Here is a 23,421-nt window from a genome sequence, read left to right as displayed (position 1 = left end):
CCCGAGCCCTCAGATTTGCGTGTGCGGCAAGGGTCACAGCGCCTCAGACTGGAGAACACATGAATGACCCGAGCCCTCAGACTTGCGTGTGCGGCAAGGGTGACAGCGCCTCAGACTGGAGAACACATGAATGACCCGAGCCCTCTGACTTGCGTGTGCGGCAAGGGTCACAGCGCCTCAGACTGGAGAACACATGAATGACCCGAGCCCTCAGACTTGCGTGTGCGGCAAGGGTCACAGCGCCTGAGACTGGAGAACACATGAATGACCCGAGCCCTCAGACTTGTGTGTGCGGCAAGGGTCACAGTGCCTGAGACTGGAGAACACATGAATGACCCGAGCCCTCAGGCTTGCATGTGCGGCAAGGGTAACAGCGCCTCAGACTGGAGAACACATGAATGACCCGAGCCCTCAGACTTGCGTGTGCGGCAAGGGTCACAGCGCCTGAGACTGGAGAACACATGAATGACCCGAGCCCTCAGACTTGCGTGTGCGGCAAGGGTCACAGCGCCTGAGACTGGGGAACACATGAATGACCCGAGCCCTCAGATTTGCGTGTGTGACAAGGGTCACAGCGCCTGAGACTGGAGAACACATGAATGACCCGAGCCCTCAGACTTGCGTGTGCGGCAAGGGTCACAGTGCCTCAGACTGGAGAACACATGAATGACCCGAGCCCTCAGACTTGCGTGTGCGGCAAGGGTCACAGCGCCTGAGACTGGAGAACACATGAATGACCCGAGCCCTCAGATTTGCGTGTGTGACAAGGGTCACAGCGCCTGAGACTGGAGAACACATGAATGACCCGAGCCCTCAGACTTGCGTGTGCGGCAAGGGTCACAGTGCCTCAGACTGGAGAACACATGAATGACCCGAGCCCTCAGACTTGCGTGTGCGGCAAGGGTCACAGCGCCTGAGACTGGAGAACACATGAATGACCCGAGCCCTCAGACTTGCGTGTGCGGCAAGGGTCACAGCGCCTGAGACTGGAGAACACATGAATGACCCGAGCCCTCAGACTTGCGTGTGCGGCAAGGGTCACAGCGCCTGAGACTGGAGAACACATGAATGACCCGAGCCATCAGACTTGCGTGTGCGGCAAGGGTCACAGCGCCTCAGACTGGAGAACACATGAATGACCCGAGCCCTCAGACTTGCGTGTTCGGCAAGGGTCACAGCGCCTCAGACTGGAGAACACATGAATGACCCGAGCCCTCAGACTTGCGTGTGCGGCACGGGTCACAGCGCCTCAGACTGGAGAACACATGAATGACCCGAGCCCAAAGATTTGCGTGTGCGGCAAGGGTCACAGCGCCTCAGACTGGAGAACACATGAATGACCCGAGCCCTCAGAATTGCGTGTGCGGCAAGGGTCACAGCGCCTGAGACCGGAGAACACATTAATGACCCGAGCCCTCAGACTTGCGTGTGCGGCAAGGGTCACAGCGCCTCAGATTGGAGAACACATGAATGACCCGAGCCCTCAGACTTGCGTGTGCGGCAAGGGTCACAGCGCCTCAGACTGGAGAACACATGAATGACCTGAGCCCTCAGACTTGCGTGTGCGGCCAGGGTCACAGCGCCTCAGACTGGAGAACACAGGAATGACCCGAGCCCTCAGACCTGCGTGTGCGGCAAGGGTCACAGCGCCTGAGACTAGAGAACACATGAATGACCCGAGCCCTCAGATTTGCATGTGCGGCAAGGGTCACACGCCTCAGACTGGAGAACACATGAATGACCCGAGCCCTCAGACTTGCGTGTGCGGCAAGGGTCACAGGGCCTCAGACTAGAGAACACATGAATGACCCGAGCCCTCAGACTTGAGTGTGCGGCAAGGGTCACAGCGCCTCAGACTGGAGAACACATGAATGACCCGAGCCCTCAGACTTGCGTGTGCGGCAAGGGTCACAGCGCCTGAGACTGGAGAACACATGAATGACCCGAGCCCTCAGACTTGCGTGTGCGGCAAGGGTCACAGCGCCTCAGACTGGAGAACACATGAATGACCCGAGCCCTCAGATTTGCGTGTGCGGCAAGGGTCACAGCGCCTCAGACTGGAGAACACATGAATGACCCAAGCCCTCAGACTTGCGTGTGCGGCAAGGGTGACAGCGCCTCAGACTGGAGAACACATGAATGACCCGAGCCCTCTGACTTGCGTGTGCGGCAAGGGTCACAGCGCCTCAGACTGGAGAACACATGAATGACCTGAGCCCTCAGACTTGCGTGTGCGGCAAGGGTCACAGCGCCTGAGACTGGAGAACACATGAATGACCCGAGCCCTCAGACTTGCGTGTGCGGCAAGGGTCACAGTGCCTGAGACTGGAGAACACATGAATGACCCGAGCCCTCAGGCTTGCATGTGCGGCAAGGGTAACAGCGCCTCAGACTGGAGAACACATGAATGACCCGAGCCCTCAGACTTGCGTGTGCGGCAAGGGTCACAGCGCCTGAGACTGGAGAACACATGAATGACCCGAGCCCTCAGACTTGCGTGTGCGGCAAGGGTCACAGCGCCTGAGACTGGGGAACACATGAATGACCCGAGCCCTCAGATTTGCGTGTGTGGCAAGGGTCACAGCGCCTGAGACTGGAGAACACCTGAATGACCCGAGCCCTCAGACTTGCGTGTGCGGCAAGGGTCACAGTGCCTCAGACTGGAGAACACATGAATGACCCGAGCCCTCAGACTTGCGTGTGCGGCAAGGGTCACAGCGCCTGAGACTGGAGAACACATGAATGACCCGTGCCCTCTGACTTGCGTGTGCGGCAAGGGTCACAGCGCCTGAGACTGGAGAACACATGAATGACCCGAGCCCTCAGACTTGCGTGTGCGGCAAGGGTCACAGCGCCTGAGACTGGAGAACACATGAAGGACCCGAGCCCTCAGACTTGCGTGTGCGGCAAGGGTCACAGCGCCTGAGACTGGAGAACACATGAATGACCCGAGCCCTCAGACTTGCGTGTGCGGCAAGGGTCACAGCGCCTGAGACTGGAGAACACATGAATGACCCGAGCCATCAGACTTGCGTGTGCGGCAAGGGTCACAGCGCCTCAGACTGGAGAACACATGAATGACCCGAGCCCTCAGACTTGCGTGTTCGGCAAGGGTCACAGCGCCTCAGACTGGAGAACACATGAATGACCCGAGCCCTCAGACTTGCGTGTGCAGCACGGGTCACAGCGCCTCAGACTGGAGAACACATGAATGACCCGAGCCCAAAGATTTGCGTGTGCGGCAAGGGTCACAGCGCCTCAGACTGGAGAACACATGAATGACCCGAGCCCTCAGAATTGCGTGTGCGGCAAGGGTCACAGCGCCTGAGACCGGAGAACACATGAATGACCCGAGCCCTCGGACTTGCCTGTGCGGCAAGGGTCACAGCGCCTCAGACTGGAGAACACATGAATGACCCGATCCCTCAGACTTGCATGTGCGGCAAGGGTCACAGAGCCTCAGATTGTAGAACACATGAATGACCCGAGCCCTCAGACTTGCATGTGCGGCAAGGGTCACAGCGCCTGAGACTGGAGAACACATGAATGACCCGAGCCCTCAGACTTGCGTGTGCGGCAAGGGTCACAGCGCCTGAGACTGGAGAACACATGAATGACCCGAGCCCTCAGATTTGCGTGTGCGGCAAGGGTCACAGCGCCTCAGACTGGAGAACACATGAATGACCCGAGCCCTCAGACTTGCGTGTGCGGCAAGGGTCACAGCGCCTCAGACTGGAGAACACATGAATGACCCGAGCTCTCAGACTTGCGTGTGCGGCAATGGTCACAGGGCCTCAGACTAGAGAACACATGAATGAACCAAGCCCTCAGACTTGCGTGTGCGGCAAGGGTAACAGCTCCTCAAACTGGACAACACATGAATGACCCGAGCCCTCAGACTTGCGTGTGCGGCAAGGGTCACAGCGCCTCAGACTGGAGAACACATGAATGACCCGAGCCCTCAGACTTGCGTGTGTGGCACGGGTCACAGCGCCTCAGACTGGAGAACACATGAATGACCCGAGCCCAAAGATTTGCGTGTGCGGCAAGGGTCACAGCGCCTCAGACTGGAGAACACATGAATGACCCGAGCCCTCAGAATTGCGTGTGCGGCAAGGGTCACAGCGCCTGAGACCGGAGAACACATGAATGACCCGAGCCCTCAGACTTGCGTGTGCGGCAAGGGTCACAGCGCCTCAGATTGGAGAACACATGAATGACCCGAGCCCTCAGACTTGCATGTGCGGCAAGGGTCACAGCGCCTCAGACTGGAGAACACATGAATGACCTGAGCCCTCAGACTTGCGTGTGCGGCCAGGGTCACAGCGCCTCAGACTGGAGAACACAGGAATGACCCGAGCCCTCAGACTTGCGTGTGCGGCAAGGGTCACAGCGCCTGAGACTAGAGAACACATGAATGACCCGAGCCCTCAGATTTGCATGTGCGGCAAGGGTCACACGCCTCAGACTGGAGAACACATGAATGACCCGAGCCCTCAGACTTGTGTGTTCGGCAAGGGTCACAGCGCCTCAGACTAGAGAACACATGAATGACCCGAGCCCTCAGACTTGAGTGTGCGGCAAGGGTCACAGCGCCTCAGACTGGAGAACACATGAATGACCCGAGCCCTCAGACTTGCGTGTGCGGCAAGGGTCACAGCGCCTGAGACTGGAGAACACATGAATGACCCGAGCCCTCAGAATTGCGTGTGCGGCAAGGGTCACAGCGCCTGAGACCGGAGAACACATGAATGACCCGAGCCCTCAGACTTGCGTGTGCGGCAAGGGTCACAGCGGCTCAGATTGGAGAACACATGAATGACCCGAGCCCTCAGACTTGCGTGTGCGGCAAGGGTCACAGCGCCTCAGACTGGAGAACACATGAATGACCTGAGCCCTCAGACTTGCGTGTGCGGCCAGGGTCACAGCGCCTCAGACTGGAGAACACAGGAATGACCCGAGCCCTCAGACTTGCGTGTGCGGCAAGGGTCACAGCGCCTGAGACTAGAGAACACATGAATGACCCGAGCCCTCAGATTTGCATGTGCGGCAAGGGTCACACGCCTCAGACTGGAGAACACATGAATGACCCGAGCCCTCAGACTTGCGTGTGCGGCAAGGGTCACAGGGCCTCAGACTAGAGAACACATGAATGACCCGAGCCCTCAGACTTGAGTATGCGGCAAGGGTCACAGCGCCTCAGACTGGAGAACACATGAATGACCCGAGCCCTCAGACTTGCGTGTGCGGCAAGGGTCACAGCGCCTGAGACTGGAGAACACATGAATGACCCGAGCCCTCAGACTTGCGTGTGCGGCAAGGGTCACAGCGCCTCAGACTGGAGAACACATGAATGACCCGAGCCCTCAGATTTGCGTGTGCGGCAAGGGTCACAGCGCCTCAGACTGGAGAACACATGAATGACCCGAGCCCTCAGACTTGCGTGTGCGGCAAGGGTGACAGCGCCTCAGACTGGAGAACACATGAATGACCCGAGCCCTCTGACTTGCGTGTGCGGCAAGGGTCACAGCGCCTCAGACTGGAGAACACATGAATGACCCGAGCCCTCAGACTTGCGTGTGCGGCAAGGGTCACAGCGCCTGAGACTGGAGAACACATGAATGACCCGAGCCCTCAGACTTGCGTGTGCGGCAAGGGTCACAGTGCCTGAGACTGGAGAACACATGAATGACCCGAGCCCTCAGGCTTGCATGTGCGGCAAGGGTAACAGCGCCTCAGACTGGAGAACACATGAATGACCCGAGCCCTCAGACTTGCGTGTGCGGCAAGGGTCACAGCGCCTGAGACTGGAGAACACATGAATGACCCGAGCCCTCAGACTTGCGTGTGCGGCAAGGGTCACAGCGCCTGAGACTGGGGAACACATGAATGACCCGAGCCCTCAGATTTGCGTGTGTGGCAAGGGTCACAGCGCCTGAGACTGGAGAACACATGAATGACCCGAGCCCTCAGACTTGCATGTGCGGCAAGGGTCACAGTGCCTCAGACTGGAGAACACATGAATGACCCGAGCCCTCAGACTTGCGTGTGCGGCAAGGGTCACAGCGCCTGAGACTGGAGAACACATGAATGACCCGTGCCCTCAGACTTGCGTGTGCGGCAAGGGTCACAGCGCCTGAGACTGGAGAATACATGAATGACCCGAGCCCTCAGACTTGCGTGTGTGGCAAGGGTCACAGCGCCTGAGACTGGAGAACACATGAAGGACCCGAGCCCTCAGACTTGCGTGTGCGGCAAGGGTCACAGCGCCTGAGACTGGAGAACACATGAATGACCCGAGCCCTCAGACTTGCGTGTGCGGCAAGGGTCACAGCGCCTGAGACTGGAGAACACATGAATGACCCGAGCCATCAGACTTGCGTGTGCGGCAAGGGTCACAGCGCCTCAGACTGGAGAACACATGAATGACCCGAGCCCTCAGACTTGCGTGTTCGGCAAGGGTCACAGCGCCTCAGACTGGAGAACACATGAATGACCCGAGCCCTCAGACTTGCGTGTGCGGCACGGGTCACAGCGCCTCAGACTGGAGAACACATGAATGACCCGAGCCCAAAGATTTGCGTGTGCGGCAAGGGTCACAGCGCCTCAGACTGGAGAACACATGAATGACCCGAGCCCTCAGAATTGCGTGTGCGGCAAGGGTCACAGCGCCTGAGACCGGAGAACACATGAATGACCCGAGCCCTCGGACTTGCCTGTGCGGCAAGGGTCACAGCGCCTCAGACTGGAGAACACATGAATGACCCGAGCCCTCAGACTTGCGTGTGCGGCAAGGGTCACAGCGCCTCAGATTGTAGAACACATGAATGACCCGAGCCCTCAGACTTGCATGTGCGGCAAGGGTCACAGCGCCTGAGACTGGAGAACACATGAATGACCCGAGCCCAAAGATTTGCGAGTGCGGCAAGGGTCACAGCGCCTCAGACTGGAGAACACATGAATGACCCGAGCCCTCAGAATTGCGTGTGCGGCAAGGGTCACAGCGCCTGAGACCGGAGAACACATGAATGACCCGAGCCCTCAGACTTGCGTGTGCGGCAAGGGTCACAGCGCCTCAGATTGGAGAACACATGAATGACCCGAGCCCTCAGACTTGCGTGTGCGGCAAGGGTCACAGCGCCTCAGACTGGAGAACACATGAATGACCTGAGCCCTCAGACTTGCGTGTGCGGCCAGGGTCACAGCGCCTCAGACTGGAGAACACAGGAATGACCCGAGCCCTCAGACTTGCGTGTGCGGCAAGGGTCACAGCGCCTGAGACTAGAGAACACATGAATGACCCGAGCCCTCAGATTTGCATGTGCGGCAAGGGTCACACGCCTCAGACTGGAGAACACATGAATGACCCGAGCCCTCAGACTTGCGTGTGCGGCAAGGGTCACAGGGCCTCAGACAAGAGAACACATGAATGACCCGAGCCCTCAGACTTGAGTGTGCGGCAAGGGTCACAGCGCCTCAGACTGGAGAACACATGAATGACCCGAGCCCTCAGACTTGCGTGTGCGGCAAGGGTCACAGCGCCTGAGACTGGAGAACACATGAATGACCCGAGCCCTCAGACTTGCGTGTGCGGCAAGGGTCACAGCGCCTCAGACTGGAGAACACATGAATGACCCGAGCCCTCAGATTTGCGTGTGCGGCAAGGGTCACAGTGCCTCAGACTGGAGAACACATGAATGACCCGAGCCCTCAGACTTGCGTGTGCGGCAAGGGTGACAGCGCCTCAGACTGGAGAACACATGAATGACCCGAGCCCTCTGACTTGCGTGTGCGGCAAGGGTCACAGCGCCTCAGACTGGAGAACACATGAATGACCCGAGCCCTCAGACTTGCGTGTGCGGCAAGGGTCACAGCGCCTGAGACTGGAGAACACATGAATGACCCGAGCCCTCAGACTTGCGTGTGCGGCAAGGGTCACAGTGCCTGAGACTGGAGAACACATGAATGACCCGAGCCCTCAGGCTTGCATGTGCGGCAAGGGTAACAGCGCCTCAGACTGGAGAACACATGAATGACCCGAGCCCTCAGACTTGCGTGTGCGGCAAGGGTCACAGCGCCTGAGACTGGAGAACACATGAATGACCCGAGCCCTCAGACTTGCGTGTGCGGCAAGGGTCACAGCGCCTGAGACTGGGGAACACATGAATGTCCCGAGCCCTCAGATTTGCGTGTGTGGCAAGGGTCACAGCGCCTGAGACTGGAGAACACATGAATGACCCGAGCCATCAGACTTGCGTGTGCGGCAAGGGTCACAGTGCCTCAGACTGGAGAACACATGAATGACCCGAGCCCTCAGACTTGCGTGTGCGGCAAGGGTCACAGCGCCTGAGACTGGAGAACACATGAATGACCCGTGCCCTCAGACTTGCGTGTGCGGCAAGGGTCACAGCGCCTGAGACTGGAGAACACATGAATGACCCGAGCCCTCAGACTTGCGTGTGCGGCAAGGGTCACAGCGCCTGAGACTGGAGAACACATGAAGGACCCGAGCCCTCAGACTTGCGTGTGCGGCAAGGGTCACAGCGCCTGAGACTGGAGAACACATGAATGACCCGAGCCCTCAGACTTGCGTGTTCGGCAAGGGTCACAGCGCCTCAGACTGGAGAACACATGAATGACCCGAGCCCTCAGACTTGCGTGTGCGGCACGGGTCACAGCGCCTCAGACTGGAGAACACATGAATGACCCGAGCCCAAAGATTTGCGTGTGCGGCAAGGGTCACAGCACCTCAGACTGGAGAACACATGAATGACCCGAGCCCTCAGAATTGCGTGTGCGGCAAGGGTCACAGCGCCTGAGACCGGAGAACACATGAATGACCCGAGCCCTCGGACTTGCCTGTGCGGCAAGGGTCACAGCGCCTCAGACTGGAGAACACATGAATGACCCGAGCCCTCAGACTTGCGTGTGCGGCAAGGGTCACAGCGCCTCAGATTGTAGAACACATGAATGACCCGAGCCCTCAGACTTGCATGTGCGGCAAGGGTCACAGCGCCTGAGACTGGAGAACACATGAATGACCCGAGCCCTCAGACTTGCGTGTGCGGCAAGGGTCACAGCGCCTGAGACTGGAGAACACATGAATGACCCGAGCCCTCAGATTTGCGTGTGCGGCAAGGGTCACAGCGCCTCAGACTGGAGAACACATGAATGACCCGAGCCCTCAGACTTGCGTGTGCGGCAAGGGTCACAGCGCCTCAGACTGGAGAACACATGAATGACCCGAGCCCTCAGACTTGCGTGTGCGGCAAGGGTCACAGCGCCTCAGACTGGAGAACACATGAATGACCCGAGCTCTCAGACTTGCGTGTGCGGCAATGGTCACAGGGCCTCAGACTAGAGAACACATGAATGAACCAAGCCCTCAGACTTGCGTGTGCGGCAAGGGTAACAGCGCCTCAAACTGGACAACACATGAATGACCCGAGCCCTCAGACTTGCGTGTGCGGCAAGGGTCACAGCGCCTGAGACTGGAGAACACATGAATGACCCGAGCCCTCAGACTTGCGTGTGCGGCAAGGGTCACAGCGCCTGAGACTGGAGAACACATGAATGACCCGAGCCCTCAGATTTGCGTGTGCGGCAAGGGTCACGGCGCCTCAGACTGGAGAACACATGAATGACCCGAGCCCTCAGACTTGCGTGTGCGGCAAGGGTCACAGTGCCTCAGACTGGAGAACACTTGAATGACCCGAGCTCTCAGACTTGCGTGTGCGGCAATGGTCACAGGGCCTCAGACTAGAGAACACATGAATGACCCAAGCCCTCAGACTTGCGTGTGCGGCAAGGGTAACAGCGCCTCAAACTGGAGAACACATGAATGACCCGAGCCCTCAGAATTGCGTGTGCGGCAAGGGTCACAGCGCCTGAGAAAGGAGAACACATGAATGACCCGATCCCTCGGACTTGCCTGTGCGGCAAGGGTCACAGCGCCTCAGACTGGAGAACACATGAATGACCCGAGCCCTCGGACTTGCGTGTGCGGCAAGGGTCACAGCGCCTCAGATTGGAGAACACATGAATGACCTGAGCCCTCAGAATGGTGTGTGCGGCAAGGGTCACAGCGCCTCAGACTGGAGAACACATGAATGACCCGAGCCCTCAGACTTGCGTGTGCGGCAAGGGTCACACGCTTCAGACTGGAGAACACATGAATGACCCGAGCCCTCAGACTTGCGGGTGAGGCAAGGGTCACAGCGCCTCAGACTGGAGAACACATGAATGACCCGAGCCCTCAGACTTGCGTGTGCGGCAAGGGTCACAGCGCCTGAGACTGGAGAACACATGAATGACCCGAGCCCTCAGACTTGCGTGTGCGGCAAGGGTCACAGCGCCTCAGACTGGAGAACACATGAATGACCCGAGCCCTCAGATTTGCGTGTGCGGCAAGGGTGACAGCGCCTCAGACTGGAGAACACATGAATGACCCGAGCCCTCAGACTTGCGTGTGCGGCAAGGGTGACAGCGCCTCAGACTGGAGAACACATGAATGACCCGAGCCCTCAGACTTCGTGTGCGGCAAGGGTCACAGCGCCTGAGACTGGAGAACACATGAATGACCCGAGCCCTCAGACTTGCGTGTGCGGCAAGGGTCACAGCGCCTGAGACTGGAGAACACATGAATGACCCGAGCCCTCAGACTTGCGTGTGCGGCAAGGGTCACAGTGCCTGAGACTGGAGAACACATGAATGACTCGGGCCCTCAGACTTGCGTGTGCGGCAAGGGTCACAGCGCCTGAGACTGGAGAACACATGAATGACCCGAGCCCTCAGACTTGCGTGTGCGGCAAGGGTCACAGCGCCTCAGACTGGAGAACACATGAATGACCCGAGCCCTCAGATTTGCGTGTGCGGCAAGGGTCACAGCGCCTCAGACTGGAGAACACATGAATGACCCGAGCCCTCAGACTTGCGTGTGCGGCAAGGGTGACAGCGCCTCAGACTGGAGAACACATGAATGACCCGAGCCCTCTGACTTGCGTGTGCGGCAAGGGTCACAGCGCCTCAGACTGGAGAACACATGAATGACCCGAGCCCTCAGACTTGCGTGTGCGGCAAGGGTCACAGCGCCTGAGACTGGAGAACAAATGAATGACCCGAGCCCTCAGACTTGCGTGTGCGGCAAGGGTCACAGTGCCTGAGACTGGAGAACACATGAATGACCCGAGCCCTCAGGCTTGCATGTGCGGCAAGGGTAACAGCGCCTCAGACTGGAGAACACATGAATGACCCGAGCCCTCAGACTTGCGTGTGCGGCAAGGGTCACAGCGCCTGAGACTGGAGAACACATGAATGACCCGAGCCCTCAGACTTGCGTGTGCGGCAAGGGTCACAGCGCCTGAGACTGGGGAACACATGAATGACCCGAGCCCTCAGATTTGCGTGTGTGGCAAGGGTCACAGCGCCTGAGACTGGAGAACACATGAATGACCCGAGCCCTCAGACTTGCGTGTGCGGCAAGGGTCACAGTGCCTCAGACTGGAGAACACATGAATGACCCGAGCCCTCAGACTTGCGTGTGCGGCAAGGGTCACAGCGCCTGAGACTGGAGAACACATGAATGACCCGTGCCCTCAGACTTGCGTGTGCGGCAAGGGTCACAGCGCCTGAGACTGGAGAACACATGAATGACCCGAGCCCTCAGACTTGCGTGTGCGGCAAGGGTCACAGCGCCTGAGACTGGAGAACACATGAAGGACCCGAGCCCTCAGACTTGCGTGTGCGGCAAGGGTCACAGCGCCTGAGACTGGAGAACACATGAATGACCCGAGCCCTCAGACTTGCGTGTGCGGCAAGGGTCACAGCGCCTGAGACTGGAGAACACATGAATGACCCGAGCCATCAGACTTGCGTGTGCGGCAAGGGTCACAGCGCCTCAGACTGGAGAACACATGAATGACCCGAGCCCTCAGACTTGCGTGTTCGGCAAGGGTCACAGCGCCTCAGACTGGAGAACACATGAATGACCCGAGCCCTCAGACTTGCGTGTGCGGCACGGGTCACAGCGCCTCAGACTGGAGAACACATGAATGACCCGAGCCCAAAGATTTGCGTGTGCGGCAAGGGTCACAGCGCCTCAGACTGGAGAACACATGAATGACCCGAGCCCTCAGAATTGCGTGTGCGGCAAGGGTCACAGCGCCTGAGACCGGAGAACACATGAATGACCCGAGCCCTCGGACTTGCCTGTGCGGCAAGGGTCACAGCGCCTCAGACTGGAGAACACATGAATGACCCGAGCCCTCAGACTTGCGTGTGCGGCAAGGGTCACAGCGCCTCAGATTGTAGAACACATGAATGACCCGAGCCCTCAGACTTGCATGTGCGGCAAGGGTCACAGCGCCTGAGACTGGAGAACACATGAATGACCCGAGCCCTCAGACTTGCGTGTGCGGCAAGGGTCACAGCGCCTGAGACTGGAGAACACATGAATGACCCGAGCCCTCAGATTTGCGTGTGCGGCAAGGGTCACAGCGCCTCAGACTGGAGAACACATGAATGACCCGAGCCCTCAGACTTGCGTGTGCGGCAAGGGTCACAGCGCCTCAGACTGGAGAACACATGAATGACCCGAGCCCTCAGACTTGCGTGTGCGGCAAGGGTCACAGCGCCTCAGACTGGAGAACACATGAATGACCCGAGCTCTCAGACTTGCGTGTGCGGCAATGGTCACAGGGCCTCAGACTAGAGAACACATGAATGAACCAAGCCCTCAGACTTGCGTGTGCGGCAAGGGTAACAGCGCCTCAAACTGGACAACACATGAATGACCCGAGCCCTCAGACTTGTGTGTGCGGCAAGGGTCAGAGCGCCTGAGACTGGAGAACACATGAATGACCCGAGCCCTCAGACTTGCGTGTGCGGCAAGGGTCACAGCGCCTGAGACTGGAGAACACATGAATGACCCGAGCCCTCAGATTTGCGTGTGCGGCAAGGGTCACGGCGCCTCAGACTGGAGAACACATGAATGACCCGAGCCCTCAGACTTGCGTGTGCGGCAAGGGTCACAGCGCCTCAGACTGGAGAACACATGAATGACCCGAGCTCTCAGACTTGCGTGTGCGGCAATGGTCACAGGGCCTCAGACTAGAGAACACATGAATGACCCAAGCCCTCAGACTTGCGTGTGCGGCAAGGGTAACAGCGCCTCAAACTGGAGAACACATGAATGACCCGAGCCCTCAGAATTGCGTGTGCGGCAAGGGTCACAGCGCCTGAGAAAGGAGAACACATGAATGACCCGATCCCTCGGACTTGCCTGTGCGGCAAGGGTCACAGGGCCTCAGACTGGAGAACACATGAATGACCCGAGCCCTCGGACTTGCGTGTGCGGCAAGGGTCACAGCGCCTCAGATTGGAGAACACATGAATGACCTGAGCCCTCAGAATGGTGTGTGCGGCAAGGGTCACAGCGCCTCAGACTGGAGAACACATGAATGACCCGAGCCCTCAGACTTGCGTGTGCGGCAAGGGTCACACGCTTCAGACTGGAGAACACATGAATGACCCGAGCCCTCAGACTTGCGGGTGAGGCAAGGGTCACAGCGCCTCAGACTGGAGAACACATGAATGACCCGAGCCCTCAGACTTGCGTGTGCGGCAAGGGTCACAGCGCCTGAGACTGGAGAACACATGAATGACCCGAGCCCTCAGACTTGCGTGTGCGGCAAGGGTCACAGCGCCTCAGACTGGAGAACACATGAATGACCCGAGCCCTTAGATTTGCGTGTGCGGCAAGGGTGACAGCGCCTCAGACTGGAGAACACATGAATGACCCGAGCCCTCAGACTTGCGTGTGCGGCAAGGGTGACAGCGCCTCAGACTGGAGAACACATGAATGACCCGAGCCCTCTGACTTGCGTGTGCGGCAAGGGTCACAGCGCCTCAGACTGGAGAACACATGAATGACCCGAGCCCTCAGACTTCATGTGCGGCAAGGGTCACAGCGCCTGAGACTGGAGAACACATGAATGACCCGAGCCCTCAGACTTGCGTGTGCGGCAAGGGTCACAGCGCCTGAGACTGGAGAACACATGAATGACCCGAGCCCTCAGACTTGCGTGTGCGGCAAGGGTCACAGTGCCTGAGACTGGAGAACACATGAATGACTCGGGCCCTCAGACTTGCGTGTGGGGCAAGGGTAACAGCGCCTGAGACTGGATAACACATGAATGACCTGAGCCCTCAGACTTGCGTGTGCGGCAAGGGTCACAGCACCTGAGACTGGAGAACACATGAATGACCTGAGCCCTCAGACTTGCGTGTGCGGCAAGGGTCACAGCGCCTGAGACTGGAGAACACATGAATGACCCGAGCCAAAAGACTTGCGTGTGCGGCCAGGGTCACAGCGCCTGAGACTGGAGAACACATGAATGACCCGAGCCCTCAGATTTGCGTGTGCGGCAAGGGTAACAGCGCCTCAGACTGGAGAACACATGAATGACCCGAGCCCTCAGACTTGCGTGTGCGGCAAGGGTCACAGTGCCTGAGACTGGAGAACACATGAATGACCCGAGCCCTCAGACTTGCATGTGTGGCAAGGGTCACAGTGCCTGAGACTGGAGAACACATGAATGACCCGAGCCCTCAGACTTGCGTGTGCGGCAAGGGTAACAGCGCCTGAGACTGGAGAACACATGAATGACCCGAGCCCTCAGACTTGCGTGTGCGGCAAGGGTCACAGCGCCTGAGACTGGAGAACACATGAATGACCCGAGCCCTCAGATTTGCGTGTGCGGCAAGGGTCACGGCGCCTCAGACTGGAGAACACATGAATGACCCGAGCCCTCAGACTTGCGTGTGCGGCAAGGGTCACAGCGCCTCAGACTGGAGAACACTTGAATGACCCGAGCTCTCAGACTTGCGTGTGCGGCAATGGTCACAGGGCCTCAGACTAGAGAACACATGAATGACCCAAGCCCTCAGACTTGCGTGTGCGGCAAGGGTAACAGCGCCTCAAACTGGAGAACACATGAATGACCCGAGCCCTCAGAATTGCGTGTGCGGCAAGGGTCACAGCGCCTGAGAAAGGAGAACACATGAATGACCCGATCCCTCGGACTTGCCTGTGCGGCAAGGGTCACAGCGCCTCAGACTGGAGAACACATGAATGACCCGAGCCCTCGGACTTGCGTGTGCGGCAAGGGTCACAGCGCCTCAGATTGGAGAACACATGAATGACCTGAGCCCTCAGAATGGTGTGTGCGGCAAGGGTCACAGCGCCTCAGACTGGAGAACACATGAATGACCCGAGCCCTCAGACTTGCGTGTGCGGCAAGGGTCACACGCTTCAGACTAGAGAACACATGAATGACCCGAGCCCTCAGACTTGCGGGTGAGGCAAGGGTCACAGCGCCTCAGACTGGAGAACACATGAATGACCCGAGCCCTCAGACTTGCGTGTGCGGCAAGGGTCACAGCGCCTGAGACTGGAGAACACATGAATGACCCGAGCCCTCAGACTTGCGTGTGCGGCAAGGGTCACAGCGCCTCAGACTGGAGAACACATGAATGACCCGAGCCCTCAGATTTGCGTGTGCGGCAAGGGTGACAGCGCCTCAGACTGGAGAACACATGAATGACCCGAGCCCTCAGACTTGCGTGTGCGGCAAGGGTGACAGCGCCTCAGACTGGAGAACACATGAATGACCCGAGCCCTCTGACTTGCGTGTGCGGCAAGGGTCACAGCGCCTCAGACTGGAGAACACATGAATGACCCGAGCCCTCAGACTTCGTGTGCGGCAAGGGTCACAGCGCCTGAGACTGGAGAACACATGAATGACCCGAGCCCTCAGACTTGCGTGTGCGGCAAGGGTCACAGCGCCTGAGACTGGAGAACACATGAATGACCCGAGCCCTCAGACTTGCGTGTGCGGCAAGGGTCACAGTGCCTGAGACTGGAGAACACATGAATGACTCGGGCCCTCAGACTTGCGTGTGCGGCAAGGGTCACAGCGCCTGAGACTGGAGAACACATGAATGACCCGAGCCCTCAGACTTGCGTGTGCGGCAAGGGTCACAGCGCCTCAGACTGGAGAACACATGAATGACCCGAGCCCTCAGATTTGCGTGTGCGGCAAGGGTCACAGCGCCTCAGACTGGAGAACACATGAATGACCCGAGCCCTCAGACTTGCGTGTGCGGCAAGGGTGACAGCGCCTCAGACTGGAGAACACATGAATGACCCGAGCCCTCTGACTTGCGTGTGCGGCAAGGGTCACAGCGCCTCAGACTGGAGAACACATGAATGACCCGAGCCCTCAGACTTGCGTGTGCGGCAAGGGTCACAGCGCCTGAGACTGGAGAACACATGAATGAACCGAGCCCTCAGACTTGCGTGTGCGGCAAGGGTCACAGTGCCTGAGACTGGAGAACACATGAATGACCCGAGCCCTCAGGCTTGCATGTGCGGCAAGGGTAACAGCGCCTCAGACTGGAGAACACATGAATGACCCGAGCCCTCAGACTTGCGTGTGCGGCAAGGGTCACAGCGCCTGAGACTGGAAAACACATGAATGACCCGAGCCCTCAGACTTGCGTGTGCGGCAAGGGTCACAGCGCCTGAGACTGGGGAACACATGAATGACCCGAGCCCTCAGATTTGCGTGTGTGGCAAGGGTCACAGCGCCTGAGACTGGAGAACACATGAATGACCCGAGCCCTCAGACTTGCGTGTGCGGCAAGGGTCACAGTGCCTCAGACTGGAGAACACATGAATGACCCGAGCCCTCAGACTTGCGTGTGCGGCAAGGGTCACAGCGCCTGAGACTGGAGAACACATGAATGACCCGTGCCCTCAGACTTGCGTGTGCGGCAAGGGTCACAGCGCCTGAGACTGGAGAACACATGAATGACCCGAGCCCTCAGACTTGCGTGTGCGGCAAGGGTCACAGCGCCTGAGACTGGAGAACACATGAAGGACCCGAGCCCTCAGACTTGCGTGTGCGGCAAGGGTCACAGCGCCTGAGACTGGAGAACACATGAATGACCCGAGCCCTCAGACTTGCGTGTGCGGCAAGGGTCACAGCGCCTGAGACTGGAGAACACATGAATGACCCGAGCCATCAGACTTGCGTGTGCGGCAAGGGTCACAGCGCCTCAGACTGGAGAACACATGAATGACCCGAGCCCTCAGACTTGCGTGTTCGGCAAGGGTCACAGCGCCTCAGACTGGAGAACACATGAATGACCCGAGCCCTCAGACTTGCGTGTGCGGCACGGGTCACAGCGCCTCAGACTGGAGAACACATGAATGACCCGAGCCCAAAGATTTGCGTGTGCGGCAAGGGTCACAGCGCCTCAGACTGGAGAACACATGAATGACCCGAGCCCTCAGAATTGCGTGTGCGGCAAGGGTCACAGCGCCTGAGACCGGAGAACACATGAATGACCCGAGCCCTCGGACTTGCCTGTGCGGCAAGGGTCACAGCGCCTCAGACTGGAGAACACATGAATGACCCGAGCCCTCAGACTTGCGTGTGCGGCAAGGGTCACAGCGCCTCAGATTGTAGAACACATGAATGACCCGAGCCCTCAGACTTGCATGTGCGGCAAGGGTCACAGCGCCTGAGACTGGAGAACACATGAATGACCCGAGCCCTCAGACTTGCGTGTGCGGCAAGGGTCACAGCGCCTGAGACTGGAGAACACATGAATGACCCGAGCCCTCAGATTTGCGTGTGCGGCAAGGGTCACAGCGCCTCAGACTGGAGAACACATGAATGACCCGAGCCCTCAGACTTGCGTGTGCGGCAAGGGTCACAGCGCCTCAGACTGGAGAACACATGAATGACCCGAGCCCTCAGACTTGCGTGTGCGGCAAGGGTCACAGCGCCTCAGACTGGAGAACACATGAATGACCCGAGCTCTCAGACTTGCGTGTGCGGCAATGGTCACAGGGCCTCAGACTAGAGAACACATGAATGAACCAAGCCCTCAGACTTGCGTGTGCGGCAAGGGTAACAGCGCCTCAAACTGGACAACACATGAATGACCCGAGCCCTCAGACTTGTGTGTGCGGCAAGGGTCACAGCGCCTGAGACTGGAGAACACATGAATGACCCGAGCCCTCAGACTTGCGTGTGCGGCAAGGGTCACAGCGCCTGAGACTGGAGAACACATGAATGACCCGAGCCCTCAGATTTGCGTGTGCGGCAAGGGTCACGGCGCCTCAGACTGGAGAACACATGAATGACCCGAGCCCTCAGACTTGCGTGTGCGGCAAGGGTCACAGCACCTCAGACTGGAGAACACATGAATGACCCGAGCTCTCAGACTTGCGTGTGCGGCAATGGTCACAGGGCCTCAGACTAGAGAACACATGAATGACCCAAGCCCTCAGACTTGCGTGTGCGGCAAGGGTAACAGCGCCTCAAACTAGAGAACACATGAATGACCCGAGCCCTCAGAATTGCGTGTGCGGCAAGGGTCACAGCGCCTGAGAAAGGAGAACACATGAATGACCCGATCCCTCGGACTTGCCTGTGCGGCAAGGGTCACAGCGCCTCAGACTGGAGAACACATGAATGACCCGAGCCCTCGGACTTGCGTGTGCGGCAAGGGTCACAGCGCCTCAGATTGGAGAACACATGAATGACCTGAGCCCTCAGAATGGTGTGTGCGGCAAGGGTCACAGCGCCTCAGACTGGAGAACACATGAATGACCCGAGCCCTCAGACTTGCGTGTGCGGCAAGGGTCACACGCTTCAGACTGGAGAACACATGAATGACCCGAGCCCTCAGACTTGCGGGTGAGGCAAGGGTCACAGCGCCTCAGACTGGAGAACACATGAATGACCCGAGCCCTCAGACTTGCGTGTGCGGCAAGGGTCACAGCGCCTGAGACTGGAGAACACATGAATGACCCGAGCCCTCAGACTTGCGTGTGCGGCAAGGGTCACAGCGCCTCAGACTGGAGAACACACGAATGACCCGAGCCCTCAGATTTGCGTGTGCGGCAAGGGTGACAGCGCCTCAGACTGGAGAACACATGAATGACCCGAGCCCTCAGACTTGCGTGTGCGGCAAGGGTGACAGCGCCTCAGACTGGAGAACACATGAATGACCCGAGCCCTCTGACTTGCGTGTGCGGCAAGGGTCACAGCGCCTCAGACTGGAGAACACATGAATGACCCGAGCCCTCAGACTTCGTGTGCGGCAAGGGTCACAGCGCCTGAGACTGGAGAACACATGAATGACCCGAGCCCTCAGACTTGCGTGTGCGGCAAGGGTCACAGCGCCTGAGACTGGAGAACACATGAATGACCCGAGCCCTCAGACTTGCGTGTGCGGCAAGGGTCACAGTGCCTGAGACTGGAGAACACATGAATGACTCGGGCCCTCAGACTTGCGTGTGGGGCAAGGGTAACAGCGCCTGAGACTGGATAACACATGAATGACCTGAGCCCTCAGACTTGCGTGTGCGGCAAGGGTCACAGCACCTGAGACTGGAGAACACATGAATGACCTGAGCCCTCAGACTTGCGTGTGCGGCAAGGGTCACAGCGCCTGAGACTGGAGAACACATGAATGACCCGAGCCAAAAGACTTGCGTGTGCGGCCAGGGTCACAGCGCCTGAGACTGGAGAACACATGAATGACCCGAGCCCTCAGATTTGCGTGTGCGGCAAGGGTAACAGCGCCTCAGACTGGAGAACACATGAATGACCCGAGCCCTCAGACTTGCGTGTGCGGCAAGGGTCACAGTGCCTGAGACTGGAGAACACATGAATGACCCGAGCCCTCAGACTTGCGTGTGTGGCAAGTGTCACAGTGCCTGAGACTGGAGAACACATGAATGACCCGAGCCCTCAGACTTGCGTGTGCGGCAAGGGTAACAGCGCCTGAGACTGGAGAACACATGAATGACCCGAGCTCTCAGACTTGCGTGTGCGGCAATGGTCACAGGGCCTCAGACTAGAGAACACATTAATGACCCGAGCCCTCAGACTTGCATGTGCGGCAAGGGTCACAGCGCCTCAGACTGGAGAACACATGAATGACCCGAGCCCTCAGAATTGCATGTGCGGCAAGGGTCACAGCGCCTGAGACTGGAGAACACATGAATGACCCGAGCCCTCGGACTTGCCTGTGCGGCAAGGGTCACAGCGCCTCAGACTGGAGAACACATAAATGACCCGAGCCCTCAGACTTGCGTGTGCGGCAAGGGTCACAGCGCCTCAGATTGGAGAACACATGAATGACCCGAGCCCTCAGACTTGCGTGTGCAGCAAGGGTCACAGCGCCTGAGACTGGAGAACACATGAATGACCCGAGCCCTCAGACTTGCGTGTGCGGCAAGGGTCACAGCGCCTGAGACTGGAGAATACATGAATGACCCGAGCCCTCAGATTTGCGTGTGCGGCAAGGGTCACAGCGCCTCAGACTGGAGAACACATGAATGACCCGAGCCCTCAGACTTGCGTGTGCGGCAAGGGTCACAGCGCCTCAGACTGGAGAACACATGAATGACCCTAGCTCTCAGACTTGCGTGTGCGGCAATGGTCACAGGGCCTCAGACTAGAGAACACATGAATGACCCAAGCCCTCAGACTTGCGTGTGCGGCAAGGGTAACAGCGCCTCAAACTGGAGAACACATGAATGACCCGAGCCCTCAGACTTGCGTGTGCGGCAAGGGTCACAGCGCCTGAGACTGGAGAACACATGAATGACCCGAGCCCTCAGACTTGCGTGTGCGGCAAGGGTCACAGCGCCTGAGGCTGGAGAACACATGAATGACCCGAGCCCTCAGATTTGCATGTGCGGCAAGAGTCACAGCGCCTGAGACTGGAGAACACATGAATGACCCGAGCCCTCAGACTTGCGTGTGCGGCAAGGGTCACAGCGCCTCAGACTGGAAAACACATGAATGACCCGAGCCCTCAGACTTGCGTGTGCGGCAAGGGTCACAGCGCCTGAGACTGGAGAACACATGAATGACCCGAGCCCTCAGACTTGCGTGTGCGGCAAGGGTCACAGCGCCTGAGACTGGAGAACACATGAATGACTCGAGCCCTCAGACTTGCGTGTGGGGCAAGGGTCACAGCGCCTGAGACTGGAGAACACATGATTGACCCGAGCCCTCAGACTTGCGTGTGCGGCAAGGGTCACAGCGCCTGAGACTGGAGAACACATGAATGACCCGAGCCCTCAGACTTGAGTGTGCGGCAAGGGTCACAGCGCCTGAGACTGGAGAACACATGAATGACCCGAGCCCTCAGACTTGCGTGTGCGGCCAGGGTCACAGGGCCTGAGACTGGAGAACACATGAATGACCCGAGCCCTCAGACTTGCGTGTGCGGCAAGGGTCACAGTGCCTGAGACTGGAGAACACATGAATGACCCGAGCCCTCATACTTGCGTGTGCGGCAAGGGTCACAGCGCCTGAGACTGGAGAACACATGAATGACCCGAGCCCTCAGACTTGCGTGTGCGGCAAGGGTCACAGCGCCTCAGACTAGAGAACACAGGAATGACCCGAGCCCTCAGACTTGCGTGTGCGGCAAGGGTCACCGCCTGAGACTGGAGAACACATGAAGGACCCGAGCCCTCAAACTTGCGTGTGCGGCAAGGGTCACAGCGCCTGAGACTGGAGAACACATGAATGACCCGAGCCCTCAGACTTGCGTGTTCGGCAAGGGTCACAGCGCCTCAGACTGGAGAACACATGAATGACCCGAGCCCTCAGACTTGCGTGTGCGGCACAGGTCACAGCGCCTCAGACTGGAGAACAGATGAATGACCCGAGCCCTCAGTTTTGCGTGTTCGGCAAGGGTCACAGCGCCTCAGACTGGAGAACACATGAATGACCCGAGCCCTTAGAATTGCGTGTGCGGCAAGGGTCACAGCGCCTGAGACTGGAGAACACATGAATGACCCGAGCCCTCGGACTTGCCTGTGCGGCAAGGGTCACAGCGCCTCAGACTGGAGAACACATGAATGACCCGAACCCTCAGACTTGCGTGTGCGGCAAGGGTCACAGCGCCTCAGATTGGAGAACACATGAATGACCCGAGCCCTCAGACTTGCGTGTGCGGCAAGGGTCACAGGGCCTGAGACTGGAGAACACATGAATGACCCGAGCCCTCAGACTTGCGTGTGCGGCAAGGGTCACAGCGCCTCAGACTGGAGAACACATGAATGACCCGAGCCCTCAGATTTGCGTGTGCGGCAAGGGTCACAGCGCCTCAGACTGGAGAACACATGAATGACCCGAGCCCTCAGACTTGCGTGTGCGGCAAGGGTGACAGCGCCTCAGACTGGAGAACACATGAATGACCCGAGCCCTCTGACTTGCGTGTGCGGCAAGGGTCACAGCGCCTCAGACTGGAGAACACATGAATGACCCGAGCCCTCAGACTTGCGTGTGCGGCAAGGGTCACAGCGCCTCAGACTGGAGAACACATGAATGACCCGAGCTCTCAGACTTGCGTGTGCGGCAATGGTCACAGGGCCTCAGACTAGAGAACACATGAATGACCCAAGCCCTCAGACTTGCGTGTGCGGCAAGGGTAACAGCGCCTCAAACTGGAGAACACATGAATGACCCGAGCCCTCAGACTTGCGTGTGCGGCAAGGGTCACAGCGCCTGAGACTGGAGAACACATGAATGACCCGAGCCCTCAGACTTGCGTGTGCGGCAAGGGTCACAGCACCTGAGACTGGAGAACACATGAATGACCCGAGCCATCAGACTTGCGTGTGCGGCAAGGGTCACAGCGCCTCAGACTGGAGAACACATGAATGACCCGAGCCCTCAGACTTGCGTGTTCGGCAAGGGTCACAGCGCCTCAGACTGGAGAACACATGAATGACCCGAGCCCTCAGACTTGCGTGTGCGGCACGGGTCACAGCGCCTCAGACTGGAGAACACATGAATGACCCGAGCCCAAAGATTTGCGTGTGCGGCAAGGGTCACAGCGCCTCAGACTGGAGAACACATGAATGACCCGAGCCCTCAGAATTGCGTGTGCGGCAAGGGTCACAGCGCCTGAGACCGGAGAACACATGAATGACCCGAGCCCTCGGACTTGCCTGTGCGGCAAGGGTCACAGCGCCTCAGACTGGAGAACACATGAATGACCCGAGCCCTCAGACTTGCGTGTGCGGCAAGGGTCACAGCGCCTCAGATTGTAGAACACATGAATGACCCGAGCCCTCAGACTTGCATGTGCGGCAAGGGTCACAGCGCCTGAGACTGGAGAACACATGAATGACCCGAGCCCAAAGATTTGCGTGTGCGGCAAGGGTCACAGCGCCTCAGACTGGAGAACACATGAATGACCCGAGCCCTCAGAATTGCGTGTGCGGCAAGGGTCACAGCGCCTGAGACCGGAGAACACATGAATGACCCGAGCCCTCAGACTTGCGTGTGCGGCAAGGGTCACAGCGCCTCAGATTGG

The sequence above is a fragment of the Lissotriton helveticus genome, chromosome 4_2, assembly GCF_964261635.1.
Source record: "Lissotriton helveticus chromosome 4_2, aLisHel1.1, whole genome shotgun sequence".
Classification (NCBI taxonomy): Eukaryota; Metazoa; Chordata; class Amphibia; order Caudata; family Salamandridae; genus Lissotriton; species Lissotriton helveticus.
The sequence above is the reverse complement of the archived record's forward strand: the minus strand, read 5'-3'. Positions refer to the sequence as shown.